Source organism: Anolis carolinensis, chromosome 2 (genome assembly GCF_035594765.1).
Source record: "Anolis carolinensis isolate JA03-04 chromosome 2, rAnoCar3.1.pri, whole genome shotgun sequence".
In the NCBI taxonomy this organism is placed as follows: domain Eukaryota; kingdom Metazoa; phylum Chordata; class Lepidosauria; order Squamata; family Dactyloidae; genus Anolis; species Anolis carolinensis.
Window position 1 is genome coordinate 261,780,223 of NC_085842.1, and position 27,478 is coordinate 261,807,700.

Sequence of the window (27,478 nt, forward strand, 5' to 3'; positions counted from 1 at the left end):
GAGAAGCAAAATCTGACTGTGCCTCTAAGCCAATCAGGGCTGACGAAATTCTATAGAATAAAGTTTTTACAGATGGTAGACATTAAGCATCATTTGCAACTTCACAATTGTGTTCATAATCATTTTGGCTATATAGACAATTCTTATTTCTGTTGAGGTGTAAAGCTTGCTCTATTTTGTATGAAATAAAGTTTGGTAAGCAAGTATCTTCACTGCAAGAAATTGCCAGTTTATTTAAATTCAATTTTCAATGGACTATATAATTGTGTATTTAATAACATGTACTTTTCAAAGCATGGCCTAAATATCTTAAAAGCACTAGCTCCTGTCTGATTTTGGAAGCAAAGCAGGATCAGACCTGGTTAGTATTTGGATGGGATAAATGTCCAGTGAATTCCAGGTATTGTAAATTTTATTTTAGCAGAAGGAACTGGCAAAACCAGCTATGAATATTTCTTGCCTGAGAAAACCTTATGAAATTCATGAGGTCACCAAGTTGAGAGGTACCTTGAGGCACAACACACACACACACACTTATTAAAGGGTTTAATTAGATAGATCCAAATTTTCCCTCTTCCCTCTGTCCCCATTTTACTTTATGTGTTGTCATTACATATTGTAAGGTTTTAGAAAGAAATTTCTTGTTTGTTGTAGAACAGAAGAAAGCAGGATATTATAGATTCTATTTTACACAGGATAAAATAAGAAGCACTCTCTTTTTCTTCCACACCAATTCTTTTCAGTATTATACAAGTAATTCCCCCCCCTTTTCCCCCCCTCCTTTTCTCACTGATCAGGTAGCTGCTTCCATAGTACTCAGTCAAGGAGCATCTCCATAATTCCCTTTTTTATTCCCTTTTCTTTCTAGCTTTTCTTTTGCCTCTTGACTCCTTTCTCTCTCCCCCCTCCCAAACAGAGTATGCCGAGAAAGCCCAGAATCCACAACTCCAGCAAAGGTGGAAATGAGGCAAGGCAAGATGAATGGTAAAATACCTCTTGTTTAGGCACACTGACTGTGCCCTGTGAAGCAGATTCTGCTTAGTGAGATGGTAGGGCAGGAAGGAGGCTTCTTTCCAAGCCTCTGGTGTGATATGTAGTTCACCAAGATGTTTTCTCCTTTCCCCCTATTTTCCCTACTCAGCTTGCAAACAGTGCACGTGAATGAGATCTAGGAATTTTACAACCTCATCACATTGCCTTTTTTTTCTGTCCCAGAACAATTTGCCAATGCAGTCAGCATGAATTGGACCACATTCTATCACATGACACACCACTACTTCCAGTGGGGCTCCATGCTGGCTGTGCCAGCAGATTGAAAATGCTGGGGAGGGTGTGTGAGCAAGCCAGAAAGGTACGCTTTCCCATGTGTGATGGGCAAGCAGGTTATGTGGGTAATGAGGTACGTTGGGCAATGGATTTGCCCCACTGCACCACGATTTGCCCTGCTGCCCTACAGATTCCCCACTATTCCCCACAAGGATCTCCATGTGATGAGGTCCATAGTAGACCACAATAGCCAACGGTTTGATGCAGCAGCTAAAAAAGCCAATGTGATTCTAAGCACCATCAATGTCTAGATCAAGGGAAGTGATAACACCACTCTATTCTGCTTTGATCAGACCTCACATGCAATACTGTGTCCAGTTTTTGGCACCAAAATTCAAGCTGGGCCCAGAGAAGGGCAACCGAGTCCTACAGAACTGCTAGGGAGCTAGGTATGTGCAGCTTGAAGAAGAGAAAGTTGAGAGGGGACATAGTAACCATGTTTAAACATTTGAAAAGATGTTACATTGAAGAGTGGACAAGCTTGCTTTCTGCTGCTCTGCTTGTTGGAAAAGAGATTCCACCTAAATATTAGAAAGAACTTCCTGTGGGTAAGAGAGGTTCAGCAATGGAATATGCTGCCTTGGAGTGTGGTGGAGTCTCCTTCCCTGGAGATTTAGAAGCAGAGACTGGATGGCTATCTGTTGGAAGTGCTTCAGCTGTGTTTTCCTGCATGGCAGGAGGTTGGACTGGATGGCTTTTGTCATCCCTTCCAACTCTATGATTCGATCATACTAAATCATATTTTAAATGCTCACTCCTCTGCCCCTCAAGGACTGAAAGCAACTCTTTTTGGCTTCCCCTCATTTTGGGACCATCTTTTTCTTAACTAATTCTTTTCTTCTCCCACTAGGCAGAGACTACCTTAGCCCAAACAGAGATGGTGGGCTAATAAAAGTGAAGGAAAATGCTGATGGCGGCAATGTTGCTGGTGCTAAAGCATTAGTCATCTGAATACCTAATTAAAAGACTTGTTTATGTTTATTCTACAAGTGGGAGGTGTAGATTTTACTTTGAAAGCTTTTGTAGCCAGGCAAAACCATGCATGAATGGAAAGTTCTGCAAAATGTTGTTGCCTTACAAGAAAAGGAAATATTTAATTAAGAGAGGGAGTTCATCCATGGGTCTGCAAAGTTCTTTTTTTTTAAAGGACATGATCACAGGTGATTAGGGAAAAAGGATTAACATTTTGCTTTGTAGTGGAGATAAGGACAACTCACAGTAGATGCCATTGGCCTCAGAACTCCCTGCAAAAGTGAGTTAATATTACCGCAGTGCATAAATTGCTTTGGAAAATTGTTTGCTGGCACTTTCTGAAGCCTTAAAATTGGATTTTACCATTATCCTAAAGTACAACTTAAACACACCTGGAAAACTGATTTGCAGTGAGTTTAGGATGACTTGCGGTGGTATGTTTTTTCATTCATGTCTAGGGAGCCTTTAACGTAGCTTAAAGCCTCATATAGTAATATCTTAAATGGATGTGAAAGAACATAGCATATTTTTGAAATAGCCCTCTGTATAACAGAACATGGATCGGCATTTTTACCTCACCCATATTTCTGGTTCTTTGCTGCCAAAGAGAGAAGCCACTTTTAAAGCATCCTCTTTAACATAACATCCTCTATGGATGTGGATAACATCCTCTATGGATGTGGTTCGCTCCTACAAGCAGGCATGGTGGCCCCTGAGTGCAGGTAAAATGTGTTTTCAAGGCATTCTCATTCTCCTTTCCTCACACAACATCTACTGTTTTATATAAATCACAGGGAATTCTGCTGATATCTCACATTCTCCTTTTCTGCAAGCAGTTCTTAGCTGAGGAAATATTTTCCAGAAGCAAATATGAATCCCAGCAGGGTCTGTCAGATAACGCCTCCGCTGCTGACTGAATCATTGTACAGACATGCCACATTATGCACAAGGTCTGTCCCAATATATGAGCCATGGGGCTTTTTAAAAACAACTGCCTTAAAAGACATTAAGGCAACTACTTGCTTGACTTCTCTTTTCTGTGTGATGGCTCCAGAAAGCCTTGTAGGCGAATCATCCTTCTCTGGGGATTCATTGGGACTGAAATGATATTTCTTAGTAAAACTGCCTCAGAACAAAACAGAGGAACAAATTCATAACAATATTCCTTTGTGTGGTATATTACCATTCTAATCATATATTATAGCTAGCTGTATACTTTCTTAAAAGGCTAGTATTTCATCTGCCTCCTTTGCCTTGTAGGAACCCTGCTGGTGAAACGATGGATAGCGATAAAGCTAATGGCCTCTCTCCCACTCCCACTTTGGAGGAAGAAATGAAAGGACAAATTGCACACGGTGACTTCCAGTCATTTCTCTCTCCTCTCTTCCTTTCTGTGTTTTAAAAAAGACAAAAGATCCCAAAATGATTTTGGTGATGGAAATCCTGATGCACTGGGTGGCCGTCATTAATATTTATTCTGAGATTAATATTGATAAGCAAAAGGCGCAGCTTGCCGTGTTGCCTACCCTTTGAGTTCCTTGTTATTCAAGCAGCTTGCCATGAGATTGCATCTTCCTCTGTACCCACAGCTTTAGAGAGCTCTGGCTGGGCTCCAGCTCACTTATGCTTAAATGGACACTCAAGCTTCGTCGGACACACAGCTAAATAGAGGCCAATAATTCAATACAGTATGACTGTGCTGGGGCTGCTAGTAAATCCATCAAGCAGTAAATATCATCTGAAGCCAATGCAAGCTTTTATCTTTCCAATTTTGTGTATGTCTGTGTGAAGCCCAGGCATTCAGCGAATCATGTAATTTATTCTGCAGCGCACAGCCTCGGCTGTCTCAGACACATCATATTGACTTCCCCCCCATCTGTCAGGAGTAGTCAGCAGCACACTCCTTGCTATTCCACCCGCCCCACCCCACCCTTCGTGCAAGTGCATCCCATTTCATTTCATTTGCTTATTTGCTCGTTTGTTTGTTTATCTGTATGCTCCCAGCACAACTGGGCAAGGACACATTTCTTTCTGAGCGGCAAATGCTAAAGGGAAGGGAAGCTGAGGGAGAGAAGAGAATGAGAGAGAACATCTGAATGTCATTACAGCAAGCATGTTAAACATTTGTCCAAACCAGTTTGTTAAATCAGCAGAGGCGCTTCCAAGCAACTGCATGTAATGGTTCACGAAGGGCTCCCTACTGCAATGTTTTTATTAAGCTGAAAATATGCCCTGTTATTTTCTTTTGCTCTTTAGGTCAGCCAGGATGGCAGCATAATGTAAATAATACTGAACAGCTGAGCTTATTGAATTATGATGTGTGTTTGGGTGGATAATACACATACACAGAAGATGAAATTGATAAAGGTTACAAGGGCAAATTCCCCCTCCACAGTCTGTTGCTCTCTGGGTGTGAGTGTGCGTGTGTTTGCCTTGCTAGGTTGCAAGCATGCACACAAGCACAGTGTGATGCAGCTGAAAGCCTCTGAAATTTGTGCCCCACCTCATAAGAGAGATTATATCCCTGAGGAGGACAGATGGCAGCACCACTGACCTCATTTGCAGGGGTTAACCATAGAGCTGAAGCAAATGGTGCTTTGCAGATTTGCAAATCAAATTCATCCCCCATTCCCTGTCCCAATTTATGGTTCAAATCCACACATTAGGGAGGAAAAATCAGCTTTGGATGTTTGCTTTGTTTAATGCAGTGAACATGGATGCATGATGTGCCTTCAGACTATCACTACAAAGCATATAAACCCAGATAGTTCCAGTTGAAACTAAAACTTTTTCAAGAATCCAATGAAAGTATTGGCTAGTTCCTTTCTCCTGTGGTTAGTGCAACATATCTGGAGAGTGCTACATTGGCAAAGTTATAGAAAATGAGGTTCTATAAGTATAGATTCAGACACACCCATAGAGAGAGAGACATTTTATGTTTTGCTTAATGATTGTTTATCTCCATTCTTGTCTTCATTGAATCACACAGGCATTTAGGATCTATAGGAGTAGTATTCATTCTCTTGTATGCTTCCCCATCAAACACACGGAAGCTTCTTTTGTGAATTGTGGCCCCCATTCATAAATATTTCCATGTACAAGATCCACACACTTACATGTGTCTATCAACTCCCTCCCTCCATTTACATTTATGGGCTCCAATTAACACTAGGCAGTCCTATCAATCCTGTCTCTTACTGCATGAAAAATACAATATTCACATCTGTAATCCAAAGCTGGATGTGAAAAGTGTATAAGGTTACAGTAAAAACAACATTCTTAAAAGGTAAGCTTTTTCTTTTCTTTTCTTCCCCTTACTTGCTTCTTAACTGCGTGAACTCACCCTGCTAACTGCTTGTACAATACAGTGGAGTGAAAAACAGACAATTAGATCAGCCGTGACATCTTGGTCAAATCGGTGTAAACATGGTGTCCCTAGAGACATGGATAAGGAAAGAATCACACTTCACCAGTGACATGCAGTTGCCATTTATTGATTCATATACAGCAACATCAGTGTGCAGCATACCAGAGGACAGGTCCCTGCCCTGAGACACTTACAGTCTAATTGCATTGTGTTGAGAGCTTTTCTTCCAACAATGGTAGTCCTGGAAGGAAGACATTTGTATTCTATAGAATAGAAGAGTTTGTTTAAAAATGAATGACATACTTATACCATGTTTTGATACTTATCTGGTTTTAATAATTTAGTTCAGACTGTATAACTCAGAAACCCTAGCCAGCATCACCAATAATTAGAGACCTGGAAATCCTAAACAACTGGAGGGTCAAAGTGTGGGACACTGATCTATGTTTTTACCTACACCTTTCCCCATCTCTTCCATCCTAAATGTGTTTCTCCTGTGTTTTGATGTACCTTCCTTCATTCTCTGCATCCTCTTTATCCTCTGCAACATCCATAGCTCCCTATCCCAGACTCATTGTGATAGCCTCTGCCCACTCTCTCAGGAGAGCGGAAGGAATCCATGAAGTGTCTGGCACTGCTCTGAAAGCCAGATGCAGAGCAATGACACATTTGTAAACCTCTACTGGATCTCTGCAGTAGATGCCTTTCTGCAGGTCTACATCTTCAACATGTGCCACAAGCAATGGAATACCTATGTGAGGGAGTGGCCTCTCACAACAAAACGGTAAGTCCTGGGGTGATAATAAGGAAGCCACAGTGGAATCTTATATCCAGACCTCTCCCACATAGTCTTTTGGCTATAGAACACATAACTTCTACAATAGGAGAATAAGAAATGAATTCCTGCCTTTAGGGGAAATAAGAACCTTGCATCAGGCTGTTCTGTTATTATTTAGGACATCCTTAAGTCCTTGGAGAGACAGAATAAAAATAAGACAAATAAATGGGGCAGGTTAACAGCTTGAAGCTAGAGATTAGGACTGCATCATGCTTGTGATATATAAATGAATTTTGATATGAGTTCATTTGATCAAAAATGGCTTTCTGTTTGTTATACAAATAAAATTTATGATAAACTGATACGCCTAATTTATACTTGCATGGTGTATATTACTCAAACTGTGTACTCAGAACAGTGAATTGTTGAATACTGAAAATGATAGAAACATTTTAAAATGTGTTGTTATTGTTAATTTACATCACACCTTTCTTTGAATAACAGGACTGAGGGAGGATAATTAAACACTGTATTAGGTTAATACGTTAGATATTGAAGAACGTTAAAATTTATCAAAAGACTATGCAAACCATAAAACAGCATTGTGTATCATTAAAGCCCATGCCATTCAATTTAAAAATGGTTTTAAATTGTCCATGGATGTATAACAAGGAGGGAGCCATCTTGACTTCCCTAGTGAGGGAGAAGCTCCCAAGATGGCCCTTTCCCTTGTTCCCATCAAATGAGGTGGTATGAGACAGAGAAGAGCCTCTCCGTAAGATCTCAGAGGTCAAGCGGGCTTATAAAAGGAGATATGTTCATTTGGACAGCCTAAATCAAAGTTGTGTAATAATCTCATCAGACAGGATGTAATCAGTGTCCTAGGATGCTTTCACCCCATCTGGGGGACGGAGGCTGATCTTGGACATCTTACAACATTGCCAGACGCTTTCCCGGCAACATGAGAGGTTACCCTGCAAGGGTGATACTTTCCCCATGTGATGGGGGAAAGCATCACAAAAGAGAGCTGCATTCGAGGTGACAGATTCGCCCCATTGCTCCCTCTTTCCTTGCCAAAAGTCAGGCAAACTGGGATGCTTTGCCTGGCCTTTCTGATAATATCATAAGGCTTCTCATATCATCGCCAGAACTTTTGAATGGAAACAGACCAACTTCCAGCAAAGCTATTGCAATAAGAGAGGCTTATGCTGCTTATTGGAGCCCTGGTGGCAAAGTGCATTAAAGCATTGAGCTGGAGACCGAAAGGTCCCAGGTTCAAGCCCCGGGAGCGGCATGAGCAGCCTCTGTTAGCTCCAGCTCCTGCCAACCTAGCAGTTCGAAAACATGTCAATGTGAGTAGATCAATAAGTACCGCTCCGGCGGGAAGGTAACAGTGCTCCATGCAGTCATGCCGGCCACATGACCTTGGAGGTGTCCACGGACAACGCAGGCTCTTCGACTTAGAAATGGAGATGAGCACCACACCCCAGAGTCAGACCTTTACCTTTACCTATGCTGCTTATAGCCAACCACAATTCAAAATCTGGCTGCAGCTCTTCGGGCTGATTGAAGGTTCTGAGCACTTTTCAAAGGCATCCCATGAATGGTCCAGTATAGTAATGTAAATGGGAATGTAACCAAAGCATATGTTACCATGTCCAGATATATCTTATTTAGTATAGTCCTTGTATACATTACTTTTTTCCACTTTACATTAATTACAAATATGCATTGTTCTGAATTAAACAAGCCCCTGCATATCTGGGACACTGTGTACCTGAAGTGTATGTTAATCCATGAGTCTAAATCTATTGTCTTTCAAGATATATGTAATTAAATTTGTTTCTAAATATTCTGAGTGGGAATTGATGAGCTCTGCTGCTTTTTTTCTTTGCATACATGGATGAGTTAGTCCTCCATAGGCCAAGATGTAACTATTTATATACAATAAAACATAGATGATTTTCTTACAGTCCAAAGCTGCCAAGCTAAGTGTATAGTCTGTAAAGTACTGAACATAAGAAACCCACATGAAAGATGAAGAGCAGGTGGGGAAACTTGGATGTTTATGGAAACATTAATGGGTTGGTACAGGCCTGTAGACAGGATTTTGATTTGGGAGGGGCTGGGATTTTGGTTTGCGGGGGGGGGGGGGCTGAGTCTGGGTGAGAGAGGATCTACCCTAGCAAACCTTTTGTATCGTTATCCCAATACCCCCATGCATATGGGATATATTGAGCATGGTGATCAGATCATGATATGAATAAACATAACAGTTTAAATAATAAATGCAAGGCCTTCTCGTGGACCACCCAGAGAATTTTGGGCGGGAGGCTCAAGCCCCTCAAGCCCCCCTGCCCCCTCCCCCGGCTACATGCCTGGGTTGGTGGAATTAATTTTACATTAAACTTTTATTCACAAATATATGAATCGCTCTTTTCCCACCTTCCTTACCATACAAGTACATACAGCATTCAAACTAGAATGCACACTTGAACCCTTGTTCATTTTTGCCAATCTAGGTTTTACTGCATACTTTTGATTTAAGCACATGGCAAATCTGTGAGCTGTCATTCCATTCCACCCCTACCCACCCCCCAAATAAGACAAAAAGAAAAACAACAAATTAAAAGACAAAGCTCTGGACAATTTTCCAACACCTGAGAGCAATTAATGTTACAATAGTAGGAAAAGTCATCAATTATTCAAAATGAAATGAATATGTAACAATGGCCTTCACCAATAGATGTTGGATTGATATTTCCATGTGAACAAGCTCAAGGGGAACAAAAGCAGTAGAGGGATTCTGGCTATGTATGTACTGTAAAACACACAAACAGAGCCTAGAGCAAAGCACTGTTATGGCTGCCCTTTGCAGTTATGTTATTCTGTGTGCACAACTCAGGCTGGATTTCTGACAATGGCAATACATGCACTATGGCTCTCTCTCTCTGTTTGGAGACCCTCTCTCCCCTTTCTGCCCAGTATGTACTTCTTTTGTCAACTCAATACAAGCACAATAGGTCTTTCTTGTTTTCTCCTCCTCCCCCTCCTCTTCCTCTTCCTCCTCCTCCTCCTCCTCCTCCTCCTCTTCTTCTTCTTCTTCTTCTTCTTCTTCTTCTTCTTCTTCTTCTTCTTCTTCTTCTTCGGTGGTGGATGTGGTTATTGTGAGGAAATGATATCAAAGGGCATTCAACTTTTTCCTTGGGCTCTCATTGTAATGAATAAAACCTGCTATTTGGGCTGGTTTATACAGAAGAAAATGTAGCTGATGTTGTTGGATTTTTAAATGGGTGTTTAAAAGTTTATTCTACCTTATATAACTGAAGGTCTATAAGAGTTTGTCCTAACTACAACATAAGAAAGTGATATTATTCAGGAAGGAGGGGGTGCTGAGGTATATATGTGGCTTCCAGACCTCAGAGAGTTGCCTATCCCTGATTTAAAGAAACATTTCCAAAGACAGGGCACTACAATCAAAATGAATTATTTGATGCTCACTTAGCATGAAGCACCACAGGAAAATTTGGGAAATGGTCAAGATGTCATATGGACCACTGCAGAACTCTGGGACTCAGTTTCAGTTTCTGTCATTCCATCTCTAGTTGAAGTTTTTGGTTCATAATTTTAACAATAACATATTTCTACCAATTTTTCTGTCTTAGTAAATCAATAGCATCCTTCAATTTAGAATTTGATGAGTATTCCAAAGGCAAGAAATACAAATTAATGTTCTGGTCATTTCTTAAATCTTTGATCATTTTCAACAGCATGCATTGGTTCCTCTACAGTGTTACGATGGAGCCCACTGGCTCCCATCCCACAACATAGAATACTTCCGGCGGGGCACAACTGTAAAACTATAGAGGAACCAGCACATGCCCCAGTGGTGGCAACACAGGAGACTTCCCATGTTCAATTGGAGTCAACGGTAGAAAGCCAGGTGGCAGGCGCTTCCCCATGGGATGAGGTAGGGGGGAATCAGAGGAATGTGGGGTGTGGGGTGACAGCTTCCCCATGCACCACCACCAGACACCGCCAAATCACCATTCTGGCAGCCCGTTGATGAGGTCCTTATTTTCTCAACTCATGGATGCAGAAGATTCAGGGGCAGGAGGACAGGAAAAATGAAGATGATGTGCAGGTAGATACTAGTAATAATCTTGCTTTGCAGGCATTCAAATCAAGTAAATTAACAATAAACATAATAAGAGGGAAGATACCAAGGGGTGCTTGCAGATGTCAGGAAACAAGGGTCTGATGTCATCTGGACACTAAGTAAAAAGAAAGCAGAATCTTTTTCATCCCAAAAACGGGGGGGGGGGGGGAGTGGGGGAAAGTGTAGGGAACAATCCTCCTTCATTTGCTGTCGTCTTTCCCTATCTTCTGAGATGGCTAGCCATCCCACATCCTTCTCCTGTCTTCTGCCCATTTTCTCCTGTTTTAAGCTGTTTGGAGTCAGGTGTTACCTGACTCCCAAAGACGGACTTTTGACTCAGTTTCCATGGACCAGAAGTGTCCTTATATCACGTGATGGCCTTTATGGGACTCTCGCAGGGCTCCATTTCCACAGCACATGGAAACAGATACAAATGTCCATGTGATGACGTCCTCACAGTATCATGCTCCCAATATAACAGAAATGTGGATTTGTTTTATTTTAACTTTGACTAAACTCTGGACCAGCTGAAAATTGAATCAAACAAAGGAAACAGGGTGTGTACTGAAATAGATATTTGTTCACATTACCATAGCTGCCATCACATTGTTCTGCTAAATTTGGGATATATGCATGTCTTATCACACCACAAGCAGCAAATGGGAAACATCTACTTGGCAAAATTTCAAGAATTTAAATAGTTGATTATTTAAAGATATTCTCTGCCAGAAGTCCTTTGTGCAGACTGCATGTCTGCTTGGTCTGATATTTTGGAATGAGGGGAAAGTGTCTAGAAAAATACTCCTTGTCACCCTGGATTCTTTAAATTAAGTAAGCATGGCATTTGTCAACATAGTTAACAAGTCTGCTAGCTCTTATTTCATGAACCATCATTTAAAGAGTTACATTTCATTTGCTGAAAGGTCACTTCACTCTACAGATGCAAAACTGATATTTAAGATGGTTTGTTTTTTATTCAGCCATGGCTTGATTCATTACAGTAATAGTTATCATATGAAAGAACTGAATTGCATAAGTACATGCAACTACTGGATGGATATTTTTCTCCATATACTCTGTCCTGGTTTAGCAAATAAAATAGTCATAATGTAGAATAAGGAATGTTAATTTAAAGTGAAGCTGAAGGCTAGAGTACATGTGATTCTCCATTGCATGTCTTTTATTACTGGTGATTTCTTCATTTATTTGTTTTTCACAAAATGAAATCGCAGAGATTGTTTAGGAAGAAGGTTAACCCTTTCCTCTTGCCCTCTTTTTCACCAAAAATATCCCCCTCAGCTGTCCTTTTCCTTCCCTCCCTGTCTCTTCAAAAGTAGCTCATCTTATCCCTTGCAAGCCAGAAAACATAGCAGCTGGGAATTTTAGTAGAGAAACAGCACAAGATGAAAGAGGCTGATGCTCTCTGCCCTTCAGCCATTTTCCATTTGAATCTGTGCTCTCCACAGTTGAATTTTGTTAAAACTCATATGCAGACAAAACAAACGATACATTGCTGAACCATGTATTTTTGACCCTTCTTTCATTCACTATCACACAAATCTGCGTAGTGGATCCCTACAGTCTACACTGGCTTGGGCTCTTAACAATTTTCCAAAAGAATTTTCTGCCTTGTTTGCCAAACAGGGTCTAACCTTGATGGAAGGATAAGGCATAACAAAGTAGGCATATAGTGGAAAATTACCTAGGGAAATAGTCTTGGAATAAGAATGATCCAAAGAAGAGAAGTCAGCCGCTTTAAACCAAGGGCTGCACCTGGAAGATTTTATCCTGCAAGCTGCCTGATAGCAGATAATATGGTGCTAAAACCTAGACAATTCCATCACTCATAAAACAACAATGAGAAAGGAATAGAGTTGGGCAGTAGTTTTTGGATTCATTCTTCTTCATTTTTCTTCCTCTTGTCAGTTAGCTGCTTCTATGGATTCCAGTTTTCCTTTTTCAGTGCAACTGTTTCACAATGCCTTCTTGGCTCATGATGTCTGCTTGGCTGCACCATGGCCATGGGATGTGGGGGGGAGGGGGGGGAGCCTACCTATCTGTATTGTGGAAATTCAGTCTTTGCCCAGTCTCCTTTTTCCTATGCGGACATAAAGTGAGGTATGTATGCTCTATACTGCATAGAATTGTGAGAGGTCCCAGGTTTGTTATTAATCAGCTATGGTTTATTTTGGTGAAGATAGCACTTGAGACTAACATTCAAATCATCATAAACATTCACATTATTTACAGGTGTACAAGAAAAGCATAAGTGAAAGCCAAAATCATGTAAACCTACGCCCCAGTGGTGTACAATGGTTTTCATGGCAATGGGACAGTGAATTCTGATGGTTATACATTCATTGAGCCTCCAGTGGTGCAGCGGATTAAACCACTGAGCTGCTGAACTTGCTGACCGAAAGGTTGGTGGTTTAAATCCAGGGAGCGGGGTGAGCTTCCATTGTCAGCCCCAGCTTCTGCCAACTTAACAGTTTGAAAATATGCAAATGTGAGTAGTTCAATAGGTACCGCAGGAAGGTAACGGTACTCTATGCGGTCATGCTGGCTACATGACCTTGGAGGTGTCTACGGTCAAAGCTGGCTCTTCAGTTTAGAAATGGAGATGAGCACCAACCCCAGAGTTGGACACGACTAGACTTAATGTCAGGGGAAAACCTTTACTTTAACTGTGCATTCATTATTGCTTTTGTGAATTCTAGTCAATATTATTACTAGTACTGTTACTTTTCCTATTTCAAGAAGAACAACTTTGTGCATATTATTCAAGAGTACTGTATTATTCAGGCTCACAAATCCAAGTAATTCTAGCCTAAACAACAGAAATCATCCTTTTTGATCCAGTAGATATGCCAGTGAGCAATTAGTATTCAAGTGTTTCTACACTTGGCTTTCGAATAAGAATCAGCAGCATTAATTACTATTATGTACGCTGGAACTCAATTGACAGACCCAGTCTTTTAAACTTGAACACGCCTATCTGTATTTTATAATGCGTTTTATGAATGTCTTATGTAAGTTAATTTTTTAACTGATTTATAGTGTTTTGTACAGGTTTTATATGTGTGTTTTACTGTAAGCCGCCCTGAGTCCCCTGTTGGGTGAGAAGGGCAGGATATAAATATTGTAATAAAATTAAATAAATAAATACATAAATTAAACTGATTGACGCTCACCCATAGCAAAGGCTATGCGATATTTTCCCCTCCATGATGCCCGAATGATCTTTCCTTCTGCTTGATCAATAACCTCTTGGCTGAACAGTGCAGCATTTACTGTAGTACTAGAAAAGAAATTCACCGATTGCAGGGGTGGAGGACAAAAAAGAGAATAATACAGTTTTCTGCAGTGCCAGACTAATGACCCTTAAGTGGTTTGGGGGAGTGCGGCATGCCGTATAGGCAGCTTGTGCTACAGAAAGAGATTGTGGTTCATGTAATAAGAAGCAGCCACTTTTATGGATTACAGTTGTGAGCTGGGAGTCAAATCTGTATGTAGTGCCTAATTTTATGATTATGGCTAGCAACTGGCATACTAAGCTTTATCCCTAATCCACATTCCATTCACATTTACTTAAATGTATTTGCTCACCTCCTTCCCTTCCCTGACAGCTCATACAGATTCTACCTTCGGAAAAAAAGGATGTTTTAATCATCTTCATCTTTTCTCCTGCTGTTTTTGTGGAACTCCTTGTGTCATCAAAAAGACATTGATCAAATACTGACAGGTAGGACAGAAAGCTATTTACTTTGAAACAGTAGGAGGGATTTGTTGGGTAGGGAAGCACAGTTTAAAATCTGCATTGGGTGGTTCTTACATTAGCCGAGCTATTCATAACTCTACGTGAGCAAGTCCCTTAAGAGTTAGATGAGTGGGCTTAAATTTCCTTCTAGAAATGTCATTGTAAAAAAGCCTTCAGTGTAAAATAGTAAAAGGATGACCAAAACATAAGTTAACTTGCTTTAAAAAAGAAGAGGATTATTGAACAATAATGAACAAGAAATGTAAAAGCAGGGGCCCCATTGCTGTCTTTAAATCCATCTAGAGCACAGTTGATGTTGAAATGAAGTCTTTTTCTGCTGACTTTCTTGTCAAAAGGAAGACGGGGAAGGCAAAGAAGTAAGGCAAATCACTTTAGAATATTTGTATGAGCTAATATAATTGGTAGGCAGCAGTGTTAGGTGCAACCCTCCTTTGAGAAAGCACTTGTTTTTAAACTAGTGTGGGGTCATGTAACTTTGTTATTCCATCTTCAGGTCCCATTAAGTGACAATACCAATTCTTTTCCCACTAACCTTCATCTCATATGCCAATGGTTACCTTTCAGATCTAGCTTTTTTATTATTATTCTTATTTCCCCGAAGGATTTGAAATAAAATCTTAGATACCACTGTCACGTTTTCATTATGTTGCTGTTTCTATCTTTTGATGGGAAATCAGTTTCACATTGTGCTATTCTTATCTTCTTTACCAAGGTTGAGAAAGGAACAAAAAAGGAAAGGAAGAACCTTTTCAGATTAAGTGGGCCCAGTATGAGAGCACTTTCAAATGGAGGGGAAAAGCTGGGAGATGCATTATGATCTGAATGCTTTACTTTAAAAAGGTCTATGATACTGAAGTAGTCAAATCTCCGAAGTCTAAGCAAAACTATTGATGTGCACAATATATAAGGTCCTGTCAATTAATAAGGATATTTCTTTGGAACCTTGACAATGCCTTTTGGGAGGCACCTGAAGGATACCCTTCTAGATTATATGAATAAGGGCAAAGAATACATTTATATGAAATGCTTTCTTGATGCCTTTTCAGGGTATTACTCTACAGCCTTCTAGTCTTACTCACTGAACATGAATGAGGCAAATCTATTATTAAGCATTAAAATGGAAGATAATAACCCCCTGCAGCTGATTAGCAGTAGCATAGCAACCAGCATTCAACTTTGTATAAAAATCCATGCATTCGCCTTTAAGCTTGTCTCTCCCCCCCCCCCCAATCTCTTTTTAATGTGTTTTGAATCATTTGATGATGGTGTAAGACAGATGCCTTTTGGAGGAGGCTAAGCACATATTATTTGTAAGCGTGGTGCTTTTCAGAATAAAGCTATAGGGCTAATGCCCCTGAGAAATTATAGTGCATATCGTTTCCTTCATGTATTTGGCAAAGGTTTGCATTCTCTCTCTGCCACCCAGTTGCCCCCAGTGTGAACACAGATCATTCAGGAAAGGAAAAAAAGCAAAATCCCAAAATGCTGTCAACAGAACAATGGGAGAAATCCCTGTTGGATGAGAACAAAGGCCAAACTCAACCAGCAATCTGTTCCCATCAGAAGAAGCACATTTATAGAATATAAGTGCAGTAGTTCAAAATACTTATTCTGTTTGGTCAGTTCTTCTCTCTATTAGAGTGTCATAGCACACAGAAGTCTCATTCACTGTTGTGATGAGAAACTCTGTAGAATCCACCTACTACAACATAAAGGAAAACAGTGCTAACCAGAATAAGTTAAAATTGCTTCAGAAACTAAAACATATTATCTTGCCTTTTTAGATATGGATGCAAAATAACACTGAGACTTTTTGTTGTTTACTTTCAAGTAGTTTCTGATTTGTGGTGACTCTATCATAGGGATATCAGGGTTAGCCCTGAGTGTGAGTTTCGATGGCCAAAGATGAATCAAACTCTGCTCTCCAGAGTTGTAGTCAGCACCATGCTTGCTCTCAATTACACCGTTATACCATTCTTGCTCTCAATACAGGGACACATATACACACAAGTGTTTCTATCTTTCAGTTCAGGAGGAGGTATAGAACTGGACACTTCCAAATATTTTAGATGGCAGATCCCATAATCCCTTGCCATATCTACTAATATGCTTTCTCTTAGCTATGCCCTGGTGACTTCCTGAGATGCTCAGTAGGAATTTCACAGGTTGTTCTACAGTTAGTAGAGTGCTACTAGACAACACAATGAAAGCAGGCATTTGTAATGGTGGCATCCATTTCCCATCCCTATTATATGAGGCAGCAACCATGCCAAGCTTTAAACACATATTGAGAACATATCTAGGTAAGCATCATTCTAGTATGCAGCTCAACACACTTTATACAGCAGGCAAATACAACAAGAAGCAGATTTTTCTGCAGTTAAGAATGTGGAACACAATTATTCTTAGAGATGATAAAAGGTAGTTCAAATTTATATTGTTATTTTCCAGTCTTCATAATTCATAATATTATATTAATAGTATATGAGTTCTTGAGACAAAATGTACCTGCAGGATACATACATGAGGATCTGTCTAGCTCAGTGGTTCTCAACCTGTGGGTCCCAAGATGTTTTGGCCTTCATATTCCAGAAATCCTTACAGCTGGTAAACTGGCTGGGATTTCTGGGAGTTTTAGGCCAAAACACCTGAGGACCTACAGGTTGAGAATTACTGGTTTAGATGCTTAGCTCTGTTGATGTCAGCATTGCCAACTTAAACCAGCATTCCCTTTGCACCATGGCTGTAGGCTTCACTTGAAGCTAGAAAGTACTGCTTCTCATCATGAGATGTTCTAATGACTTTTACCATTATGTACATTTTGTCCATTCTGATTTGATCCCCCATTATTCCTTCTTCCTATCTGTCTCTTCATTTCTTTATTAATTTTTTGATTCATTGATTTATGTGTTTTCCTGTTTTACTGTTCTCCTTCCCACTGCCCTGATTAAGGAAGCATTCAGAAGACTGCTCATCTTGTACTAGCATCAGAATAGTCTGATTGATTGAAGGAAACTAAGGATATAATTCCTTGCTAATCTTCTCAAATGTAGTAATATGGAGTGATTTTAGCAATATTCCTCCTGCAGTGACTGCAGTTTTCAAAGAATATTTGTAGGTTGGGATATATTTTATGCAAAACTAACACATGGTTACAGTAGAGTCTCACTTATCCAACACTCGCTTATCCAACGTTCTGGATTATCCAACACATTTTTGTAGTCCATGTTTTCAATACATCATGATATTTTGGTGCTAACTTCATAAATACAGTAATTACTACATAGCATTAATGTGTAATGAACTACGTTTTCTGTCAAATTTGTTATATAACATGATGTTTTGGTGCTTAATTTGTAAAATCATAACCTAATTTGATGTTTAATAGGCTTTTCCTTAATGCCTCCTTATTATCCAACATATTCGCTTATCCAACGTTCTGCCGGCCCGTTTATGTTGGATAAGTGAGACTCTACTGTATTTTGCACAGAAAACTGCATGCTCTGTACAGTAATAAAGATATAAATAATATTTCTGCAGAAAAAAAATCTGCAGAAAACAAGCATGTGTGGATTCTGCATAGAAGAGAACCTCATATATAGCATTTTTGACTGTTTTCTGTGCAAAATAACCACATAGGAGTGTTGTGTAGAATAATTCTCAAACTGCAAGGACTTCCTGCAGATTTTTTTTTTCTCCATCTATAGCGGAAATATGTTCTTCTTGATGTAACAACACACATGATTTTGTGCACAGTGCAGCAATACTGTAGCCTTTGATCCTAGCCATAACATATGTAGTGAATGGAGACAAGGTTAGCACCAGCAATGTGCCTTGCTGAAATGTCTGAATAAGGAGAGATTTCTCTAATCAAACAAAGGTGTCTGCATCCAATCTGACCATCTGTTTTCCTTTTCTAGGTCAAGTCATACAACATTAACTAAGGATTGTTTTTAAGTGTCTTGGGAGCAAACTATGTAGCTTCAAGGAACTGTCATGCAATCAAATTGATCCAAAGGGTCCAAGGAAGTTTCTAAATTAGTTGGAAATATATAAACATTTAGATAATGCTTAAAAGAATATGAATGCTAATAACAATACTATGCCTGTGGATACCTGTCTCAGTGCATCTAGCTACAAGAAAAGAGCTGCATGTGTCTCCAGAAACATGGAAATGGCCATGTGGGATGGTTGGGGGCTGCATTGTTTAAAAGGTAGGGGGAATACACCTATATAGATGTAGCTGTGTCTCCTGGTCCTGGATCTCAAGTACTTCATAATCCAGACAACCCATCATTCAGAAAGTGGGTGAGAATATGGAGCAAATCACAACTTTGAATTCATGTAAACAGTTAGATTGATCCCAAGACTGAACCAACCACAACCATTTACATGCTGATTCCATGTTCCTTAGGCTTGAGCAGTCTCAGGATGGCACTCACAGCCCCCCACCCCCATTCTCATCATTGCAGTGGCCAGTGTCTGCCGTGGTTTTAGTTAGTCACTTTTCACCTAGAGTGATACTGGCCAGAGTGATGAGGCAATCGAAGAAGGAAGGGGGAGAGAATATGGCAATGATGCCTGCTGAGTCTAGTAATGAGGAATTGAGGCTTGGTAAATGGTAGTGTCAGAATGAACGTATGGATCCACAGTGAGTGGTGTAAGGCAAATTCATTCTCCTGAAGAACGTTATGTTATGAAACATTTAAGAAACACCCACCATTTTAAAGATGGTTTAAAGTAACTCAGATGTTGCTGTCCCTCCACCCATCTGTGAATGGAAATTATTTATAAACATTAAGATATGAATTAGAAGCATATGACCATCTCCTAAAAGAGAGAGAGATTTTTTCCATCCCTAATTGGGTGCCATCTCTGATTACTTAAACATGTTGCAGTTAAGGAAGGATTACACTCACTACTGCTCTTCTTTAAGATGCAAAGGTTGTAATCCTAAACACACATGCACTGAAATCCATGGGTATATGTCCAAGTCCATTTGTTTTAAGAATTTTACACTTGGAACAGAACAAAACTGAGGGCAATCACAATAATTTACCATTGAAATTGGGGTGATATGATCATCTTGTAGTCAGAATGATGCTTACAGTATGAACTCTGTGTATCTATGCATGATACATTCTAAGAGCCCCAAGGATGTTTGAAAATATGGATAATAATGAACCCTATAGTTTGACTATATGTGACCCAAAGCATACCATAGAATTACATTGGAGATCTAGAGAGATCCACAAACGCTTCTGGAGGTGCGTGTATTTTTTGGAGTGTGAGAAATCCACGGATAAGGGGATTGTACTGTATATCATTTTTTTCTGGGATTTATTTGTGCTTTGGATTAGGCTTTGTCTATCTTTAACTTCTACTTCATTCCCTGCCCTCCCTGCATCTAGACTTCAGGTCTGCATAGTAGGAGAAGCTGAGTGGCATCCACCTTCTGAGTTGATTAGATTGCTGAAATGGTCCCCTTTTCCATTTGGCAGGACTAGCTGATTCAGCTCAGAAGAGGGAGGAGTGGTCTGACATTTGTAACAGGCCATCAGTAAAGTGGAACAGCTCAAACACTGTACTTAAAATTCAGAGCATTAAAGAGTTATGACAGTGAAGTATGCTCTGGATGAGTCGAAGCAGTAAGCATGAAAAATGTAAAATATATTAGCTCCCTTTTAGAGGTAGGGCAGACTTGCTCATCCTTCGAATATTTGATTTTGTAATTTTCTGTGCATTCGTTTCAGAAAAGTAATTATTTTTTGTATGAGTACGTTTGCCAATAAAATGTCACATAAGCTAAGAGGAGGACAGTAAAACACATCATGCTACACTTTTTCACATGAAATGGCAATGGATTTAACATCGGGTAATTACAGAAGCCTAGAGAGAAATACAGTGTAATGAACAATATTATGCATTATGCCGTAATACAAAGCACTCATATGGCTCTTCTTTCATGTGCTGCCTTTGCACTTCTGAAGGCCAACATTTGAAAAGCTCAGTGTTAGTGTAGTGCATATTAAATGCAGGTATTTTTGCTTCCCTCTTCCCCAAATAAGGAGGGAGGGTGACAAGAAAATGTACCAGCAGGCAATACAGCAGTTGCACACAAAATGTCTACTCTGGCAGGCAATTATCCATGCTGAAAAGGCAGATATTTCTGTGTCTGGTCTGGGGAGGGGAGCATGCCAGTATATCATTCTAGGCAATGTAGCTTTTCTTAGGATGTGCTGTGAAATTACATCTGTAATTCCCAATACGGGTGAGATGTTTTAAGAATGAATAATGTGCTCTGAAATTCTGAATTATGCCTGTGTCCCTGTGACAATATGTGTGGGGAAAGGCTTAAATAAGTACGTGCAGGAGGTATAAAAGAGAGAAAGAAAGAAAAATGCCCTACAGAAATGTCAGCCCAAACCTATGATGTCCCTTCAATGGCAGTGGAAGTAAATTCCAATCCCGTCCTTCAAGGATTACAGAAAAACATTAGCACAGTGTAAAGAGAAGTCTACAATTCTCCAGACTTAGACCTTCAAAAAGGCTTCAATGAAATGAAGGGGTCAAGGCATCGAGCCCCGTCAGCTCATGTCTCTTTAGCTCTTCAGCAGTTTCCCTTTGATATTTCAGTTCTGACTTTGGACAGGAGCTTCAATTGGAGTTCACAACCAAGTGATTTTTTGCTAAGAGCAACTTTGCTTGGCAGCAGGAGCTGACACGTAAGGCTCCATTCTTATGAAGGACCAAATGTGCCTTCTATGTTAGAGACTGTAATAAAGATCTACCAGAGGGAAGAAAACCCCAGTTCTTGACCTCATACCTGAATGAAATAGTTCTCTAAGTTTTTCCCTTTTCTTACTATTTTTAGATGAATTTGTCAGTTCTCTTCAGTAGACCAGATAATTTCAGCATGATTGCTTTAGAATCAAGCCTCATGACTACACGCCTCACTGGCCAAATAAAATATTTTCACCTTAAACCTGCTGTGAGCAGCCCACACAAATTATGGTGAGTTACACAGTAAAAGTACTTCTTCCAGTGTTTGATCCTTTACAAAAAGAACTGCAGATTATTCCAAGCCTTCCAGGAAACATGAGAGTAACCCTAGTGTTTTTAATGTGAGGACAGCTGGTTTGGGCAGAACTGGGGTGATCTAGTGTCCATACGTCAAAAGGATCCACACTGCTTTGCTGGGTAGAAACAGCTCCCCGGAAGAGCTTTGCTGCTGATATCACTTCTGGTGATCACATGCTTGGGTGCTTTGCTCTAACGTGAGGGTGGTGTTTTGCAGTTAGTTTCCCTCTGGTTGAAATTTGGTGGGGGGGGGGTTACAACTGGTATTCCCCTTGGCGCCCAATTTGGGGTAAAGGGTGAGTCCCTGGAAAGGCCTCTCTAGGTTGGGGGGATGAGGGGACTGGAAAAGGGGCTATCCTTGAGGCTTGAAAGGGTGGTTGAGTCTCTTTCCCAAGGTTGTGGGGCCTGGGGAGGGTATTCCTCAGGGTGGCCTTCTAGTATGTTCATGTCGGAGTTACCAACCCATTTAAGTTGGGTTTGCATTTGGGATCTGGTAATTCATCCAGAACGAGGAGGAGGTGGTCATTGGATTTGACATTTGTCTCTTAGTAGAACACCTGAATTATGCTGCTCCCTCTCAAGTAATTGGTAGCTGCCCAGGTATGATCACTTTGAAAGTTAGGTCAATAAAATGGCCAATTATTTATCTATACATCTGTGTCTGGCCTCGTTATTTAATGGTGGAATTTCAATTATCAATCCATTCCTGGTCATTTCTTACTTCCTACCAAATCCATGTGAAAATGCATGATACATACTGAATATTGTCTTTGTCTTGACACAATGTTGCCCCATAGACAACATATAACATCCTTTTAAATACAACTGGCCATTCTGGCAGGGGAATAGTGGGACTTGCAATTCAAAAAGTGAACTTTTTCTTGTCTCTGATTGTGACAGTATCATAAAGATCTATGAAAATGAGAATATGACACATTAGCCTTATATCTACCCTGTTCAATTACATGCCATATGATGGTTCACTTATTTTACAAGGCCTTATTTTTCTTTGTCAAAGAATGCTGGTATCTCACCAAACAATAAATAACAGGATTCGATAGCATTGAACCACAGAAGTTAAAATAGTGTCAAACTGCATTAATTCTACAGTGTAGATTCACCCTATATCTTAATAACACCCAATACATTATGTGATTAATCCTAATGTATACTGTTAAAGGCCTATTTGGACTACCGCTTCCAGAATTCTGCAGTATTCCTTCTGGCTGGAGGATTCTGGATACTGTAGTCAAAAAATAAACTTCCAAGTCTAATACTATGAACAAACAAAACAAAGCAAAATCTTAGCTTGTTTCATTTACTGAGTAATTAATCAGTCTTTAGAAATGTGTAACAACCATTCACAAGTGTAAATCCATTTCAGCAAGGAAGCTTGGAGGTCTTCTATTGCCTATTGGTTTGTATAAAATGTGTTATTAAATGTTTATCATTTTCCAGTAAAGCTCTCTTAGGAGAAGATGTAATTTGTCACCCTTCAGCCAAAGAGTGCAATTTTTGTTCAAATGGTGTGGGAGAGAGAGCTCTGAAATTTTTGCACCCAATGAGCTTTGTGCTTCTCATGTTCAGTTTGTGCCAGCAATCAGCTTTGAACAAGCAAGATATTTATTTATGGATGAACAAAGCACTTGCCATTACCTAGGATGAGATGTGTCTGGAGGGAACCCTACACATTGCAGATTGCTTCAATTCAAGTGCTACTCTAACATTGTTTGCAATCCTGTATAGCTTATTGTAACATAGCTGGGCCACAGACAGATCTATGTGAGGCTGAGCCATCACATTCTATCTGATTTTCCAAAAAGCCTCTGTGTCATTTTAATTGTCTGGTTTTAAGGTTTTTAGGAAGCATTTTTAATTTTTTCTAAAGGTTTTTATGTTTATTGTAATAATATTTTATTCAATATAAAGGTGAAATTTATATTCTCAGCCTCTGCTCTCAATTTAATTTAGTTCTAAGAAATTAACAGTGCATTGCTGGCACTTTTGAAAAAACCTCAAAAATCAAAGGTTATTTGCACAACAAAAGCCCTGGTGTCCTTTTGTCTGTAATGTGAAGGAATTAACACAGAGAAAAGCACTTCCATGCCTGTAAAAATCATCTAGTTTTGTTGAAAATTAACAATGTTACAGCCATTTGTTGATTTTTCCATTGATGGCCCATGGGGAAGCAGAAAGCCGATTTAGCTCTGGTTCCAAGAAAAGAGCTCACAGGATTCAGAGAAGTTAGACCAGCAAAACACTGTGAGATCAAACCAAAGCCTTTAATGTCATTACTTCCAGAAGACCACCTCCATCCAGGATTCTACTCTTTCCTCTAAATTGGATATCCTTTAAGGTGAGACTTCTCATTCAACTCCACAACTCCTTTGGGTCTTCAAGAGGACATGCTAAGTTAATTCTTTGTCCTGTTTCCATTGATTGTAGAATTCATAGAAATTAGTGTGTTGGCTTATTGCTAGAGTTGTGTTTAGGCACAGTAGTTGTCAACCTGGCCCAAGGGTCTCTGGTTTGAGAGATCTGTAGTTCATTTCGGGCACATGAGTCCTGGGTACCATGGATTAAGTGGTTCAAGCTACATGCTTGGGACCATGTGCATACTGTGTTGGCACTACTGAGTCCTCCAGGTTACTAATAGACCAGTGGTTCTCAACCTGTGGATACCCAGGTGATTTGGCCTACAACTCCCAGAAATCCCAGCCAGCATACCAGCTCTTAGGATTTCTGGGAGTTGGAGGCCAAAACATCTGGGGACCCACAGGTTGAGGACCATTGTCTCTATAGTCATGATGACATATTCTGGTTTGAGCCCAAGGTATTGTGGATGGCTTTCAAACAAATACAGTAGAGTCTCACTTATCCAACACTCACTTATCCAACGTTCTGGATTATCCAACGCATTTTTGTAGTCAATGTTTTCAATATATCATGATATTTTGGTGCTAAATTTGTAAATACAGTAATTACTACATAGCATTACTGTATATTGAACTACTTTTTCTGTCAAATTTGTTGTATAACATGATGTCTTGGTGCTTAATTTGTAAAATCATAACCTAATTTGATGTTTAATAGGCTTTTCCTTAATCTCTCCTTATTATCCAACATATTCGCTTATCCAACGTTCTGTTGGCCCGTTTACGTTGGATAAGTGAGACTCTACTGTATGAACATGAGCACAGATGCTTTCTGAATCACAAAGGCAGGAGTAAACTGACTTTGTGGTCTTTGCTCAATGCTACAAACTACACATCCCCTGGATACAATATCCTATCTAGTTTTTGTATACTTGATCATTCCACACTACCCACAAGACATATAACCTAGTGTTTGTATGTTGAATCTTGAACTCATTGCTTCCTGTGTCTGTTAAATAGCACCTGGTGCAAGCAAGTTAATAATGTATTATTAATTTTTCTACACCTTTTCTGTCTGTGTGTGTACTGACAAAGGTTACACAGTTAGAACTAACCATTTGCCCTTCGCTTTTCCAAAATCCGTATAATGGAATTGTCTGTGAGAATAAATCATGTCTTCCTCCTCAGCCATTCCTTTCCTCTGCTTTACAGGATAATTGAACTCTTTAAATATTTATGGTCCTCATTTTTAGACAGTAGGCACCCAACTGTGTATGAAACATGCAGATGAAACTAGATAGTGCCTAAATGTGAAAAAGAGACTAAGATCATTATTTGGGCACTCAAACTAATACATAGATTTTATAGGCAGGGAGATATCAGAGATTTTACAAGATTAGAGAAGAAAAAGTCTGCAGAAATTGCAGGTCAATTCCAGTGTTCCCATTCAGTAGCAGAGTTAGCCAATAGTAGTATGCTGTGTTAGCAAAATCCATCTATTTTAATGGAGGGGAGGGAAATGTGCAAATTTTAAGCTTCGCAGTCTATTCTTTATGGACTTAAAGCCTTGCTTCCAAGCCCCTGTAAACACACATCCTTAAAAACTAGGTGAAAAAAAATTCCAAAAGGTCAAATGCAGATCATGTATGCATCCAGGTTTCTTTAAAACACCGCATCCTCCCCAAACCACCAGTCACATATAAAAGACAATCGTGACAGTGAGTTTTCAGCCCCAAATGAAGTCGTGCAACCTGCTGTGGATGTGCAGGGATGAGTATCTCCCCTAGAATAAATGGCATGCCAGTAAAGAGTGTACTTTTCTGAATTTATGACATGATGTTCTGTAGCACATACAACTCTATAAATACATATAGTCATGTAGCCTACTTCTGATTTTATGGAAAGTTCCTTTGGGATATTAAACAAGATATAGGGACAGTCCCCCCACTTTGTTTATCCCTATTGTTTGTTTTAAGCCTATGTTACTATTATAGGAAATAGTTCTGATAAAATGTATTTATTTTTATCCGCACTCCCCAAAGATTAAATCATTAAAGAATGTTATTGCTAAATGATGGCGGATTAAGTGTCACAACAGCAAGTCATGACAGCAAGTCTGTGTCCTTTTTTAGTTTAGAATCTACACCTTCAGTTCTCAAATTGTTTCCAAATCATTTTGACCCCTGAACAGTAGAATAAGGAAAGATCAATCAGATAAAGTCATTTGGCTCTATGTGGAAAGTGCCTACACCAACAATTTCACCTTCACATAGATGATAGTGTCTCATGGCTGATGATACATTATCATGGACATGAATGTCATCTCAAAACAGAAACAGAACAAAAAAATATGAATTCAGGTGCTCTTTTTCACAAACCACAAGTCACACAGGGGCCAAAGGGGCAGGAGTAGGAATCATGCAGTCTTCCAGATTTGATTGGATTGCAACTCCTAGCAATCCTAGTCTGCGGAGCCAATAGTAAGGAAGTTGATAGTCAAAGTCTTAAAACATCTGGAGATCTGCATAATTCCTACCATGTTTTATAATGTGGGAAATTCAAGCTGTGGCATGTTTGTAAGCAAAGAAATGGTGTGAATGGTGCTGGCCTCATGGTTTTTTGTGTGCAAGGTTTTGTATGTACTAAAGGCAACTGCATCACTTTCGTATCATAGAATTAGAAGAGACCCCAAGAACCATCCAGTCTAATCCCATTCAGACATGCAGGAATACACAATCAAAGTACTCTTAATGGATAGGCATCTAGTTTGAAAATCTAACTGAATCCCACTCTGGGCAGCGTATTCTATAGTCAAACAGCTCTTAGGCCACTTTCACACAGCTGTATAAAATCCACATTGAACTGGATTATATGGCAGTGTGGATTCAGATAATCCAGTTCAAAGCAGATATTGTGGATTATCTGTTTTGATATTCTGGGTCATTTGGCTGTGTGGAAGGGCCCTAATTCTCAGGAAGTTATTTTCAATATTCAGGTGGAACATCTTTTTGTACAGGTTAAAGCTATTGTTCTATGTAGTTTTTGGGACAGCAGGAAACAAGTTTGCCCCCTCCTCCATATTACACCTTTAAAGATGTCTATGACCCCTTTCACATAGTTGTATAAAATCCACATTGAACTGGATTATATGGCAGTGTGGACTCAGATAACCCACTTCAAAGCAGATATTGTGGATTATCTACCTTGATATTTTGGGTTAAATGGCTGTGTGGAAGGGCCCTATAATGTCACCTCTTAACCTTCTCTTCTCCAGGCTAAGCATACACCCTTCCCTAAATTGCTCCTCATAGGGCTTGGCTTCCAGAACATATATAACTGATTAATAGCCTCTGGCTTTGAGATGAAACAAATCCAAATGGGATGAACTTTTCCCCCCTTAGGACTCATCTATACAATATGTATTGTATCTACACATCTTTTATATAAGGGGAAAATCATATGTAAGTATTGCAATATTATTCACACCAGATGTGTACAGTGTGATCTCTCTTTTATGTCTTGGCTCAATAGCCAGCTTTCTGGTTTGAAAGTTATATTCTTCTTCTATGTGGGTTGCCTTGTTAGGTGATACTTAAATATGCTTTTTAAAAATAACTTCAACTTGACAGGTCAAATATATTGC